The sequence below is a fragment of the Penaeus monodon genome, chromosome 13, assembly GCF_015228065.2.
Source record: "Penaeus monodon isolate SGIC_2016 chromosome 13, NSTDA_Pmon_1, whole genome shotgun sequence".
In the NCBI taxonomy this organism is placed as follows: Eukaryota; Metazoa; Arthropoda; class Malacostraca; order Decapoda; family Penaeidae; genus Penaeus; species Penaeus monodon.
Genome location: NC_051398.1, coordinates 36978151 through 36980650, shown reverse-complemented (window position 1 = coordinate 36980650; position 2500 = coordinate 36978151). Strand labels below are relative to the sequence as shown.

The 2500-nt window shown below is 37.8% G+C and overlaps 1 protein-coding gene across 1 annotated transcript in view; it reads right to left on the bottom strand.

Moving 5' to 3' along the window:
• LOC119579931 (deubiquitinase OTUD6B-like) overlaps positions 1-415 on the bottom strand; it is a 7713-nt gene extending 7298 nt beyond the window's left edge. The window contains exon 1 of the mRNA XM_037927777.1: positions 268-415. The gene's annotated coding sequence lies outside the window, so the exon portion shown is untranslated. The remainder of the gene's footprint in view (positions 1-267) is intronic.
• Between the last annotated feature and the right edge of the window lie 2085 nt (positions 416-2500).

The window sequence follows — 2500 nt, the reverse complement described above, 5'->3', positions numbered from 1 at the left end:
TATATGTATAACACTTGTGTATCTATACTCCCATGATGATTATCATATCTGAGCACATGAAAATCACTTATTTTAAATAGCTTTCTTACGATAATAATGTTCCCAATGCAGTCCAAGTTCTCCTTCCTTATTTAACCAACAGACTCCCTTACAAAGGGCATTTCAGTGGTGCCGTGTCCAACGTTATCACATCTCAATCGCTATCACTGCAAAAAAATAACTATTTTAGAAAGAGGAAGAAGCAGAATTTCACCTCAAATAGCGTACCTTACAAGACGTGTTTCTTAGGCCGAGACAGCTGAGCGTGCACATTCGAACATGCTTATTTACGGAAATAAAAAGTCTTTAAAAGCTATTCGTTTTTTGTATTTGCCTAAAAAAAAAAAAAAATATCCTATGGAGAAATATCAATGAATATTTGCTTTTTATTTCTTGATTCATCCTAGTAAGTAAAAGTTACCAAATATTATGAAATATTATGTTGTGATTCCATAGTGCACGCTTGGAGACGAGGGGACAGCGCTTTCTCAACAAGATCGAGTCATGTTTCATTTTCCCCATTTCTTTTTTCCACCTTTATTTGCTATACATTATACCTTCATTGATGTAACCAACAGTCTTCCCAAAACAATGCTGAGGAATGTTCATCTTTATTTTTTTACCTCTCTCTCTCTCTCTCTCTCTCTCTCTCTCTCTCTCTCTCTCTCTCTCTCTCTCTCTCTCTCTCTCTCTCTCTCTCTCTCTCTCTCTCTCTCTCTCTCTCTCTCTCTCTCTCTCTCTCTCTCTCTCTCTCTCTCTCTCTCTCTCTCTCTCTCTCTCTCTCTCTCTCTCTCTCTCTCTCTCTCTCTCTCCCTCTCTCTCTCTCTCTCTCTCTCTCATTCTCTCTCCTCTCTCTCTCTCTCTCTCTCTCTCTCTCTCTCTTAGTCAATCAACCTCTTCTTGCTTTAGTCCAATCCTTGGGGAATTTTTACTCAAAGCCCTCCCTATACACGTCTGCTGTTCGCTCATTAGGACTGATCCTCTCAGATCAGGTTGGGAGCTTTAGGCCGAGTATTTCGATGAGCTGTTTCAAGATGATGATTACCGTAATTAGAGTAGTGACACGAGTCCATTGCCTGAAAAGCTCCACTCCATTAGGCGCTTTCTACCTTGACAAAAGTTAGGGAGGCAATCTCCAAGATGAAGGGAAGTAAAGTAATGGGGTTATGCAGCATCCCAGTTGAAGTCTAACGGTGAACCTATGGTTTGTATATTGCATACTTACCTTGCTACCATCTATTAGATAGATAAAATCTCCCAGGCTACAGACAGGCATTGTGGTATTCTGTCTATGGCAAGAGAATCAAGGAAGAAGCAAACGACTATAAAAACTGCCCTCAGGACAGCTGTCCGAATTTGTGTAAGATGTAAATGCAAGAGAATTTCACACCAATGAAGGTGAACTAATTCACCAGTTTGTAGATAAACAAAAGGCTGACATTGTATTCACAGCTTAAACCTTCCTAGATGATACGGTTCCGCCCACCTATGCAACTATTCAGGATATTCAAACTGGATATGGAGAGATAGAAATACGCAAGGAGGAAAAATTACACTCTCTTACAACATGTGTTTATGTGTTAAAGTACGTAATTAAATCATATGAGGTTAAACTTCAAGATAGGAGTCGCAAAGCATGAATTCCTCAAGTCTGCAAAAGAATATGTCGACGCGATTGTCTGATAATCATAACCAAATACGATGTAAATATTTTACAATAAAATATAAGATAGAGAAAGGAAGAGGAAGAGAGAGAGAGAGAGAGAGAGAGAGAGAGAGAGAGAGAGAGAGAGGAGAGAGAGGGAGAGAGGAGGTAGGGAGAGAGGAGGAGAGAGAGAGAGGAGAGAGAAGAGAGAGAGAGGGGAGAAAAAGAGAGAGAGAGAGAGAGAGAAGAGCGAGAGTGAGCGACAGAAGAGAGAGAGAGAGAGAGAGAGAGAGAGAGAGAGAGAAGAGAGAGAGAGAGACAGAGAGAGAGAAAGAGAGAGAGAAGAGAGAGAAGAAAAAGAGTGAGACAAGAAGATAGATGAGTAAGAAGAAGAGAGAAAGAGTGACAAATACTAATTAATAATAGATAGATCAAATAAGACTGAATACTATAAAAAAATACAATTTTCAATGAAGTATAATGATTAAACTCGATTCTAACGAAGCATAAATATCACACAAACATGTTAATACTTAAAAAAAAGGAAATAGACAAATAAACATAAATATATAAGTAAAATAAACAAAAAGATAATAAAAAAAAATAATACAGCAAATTTTAATTGACGGTGGCATGTGAATAACTTGTCTACTTCTTGCCTTTACTTAACTCATATCGCTGTACTATGTAATTACAATGATAACTATGTAATTAACCATGACAAAGGTGCATCATTTATTCAATTATTCTTACCCCTTTCGTATGTTTGGCATCATGTAGGACAGAACAATGATTAAGGACTAAAGAACAATTTTA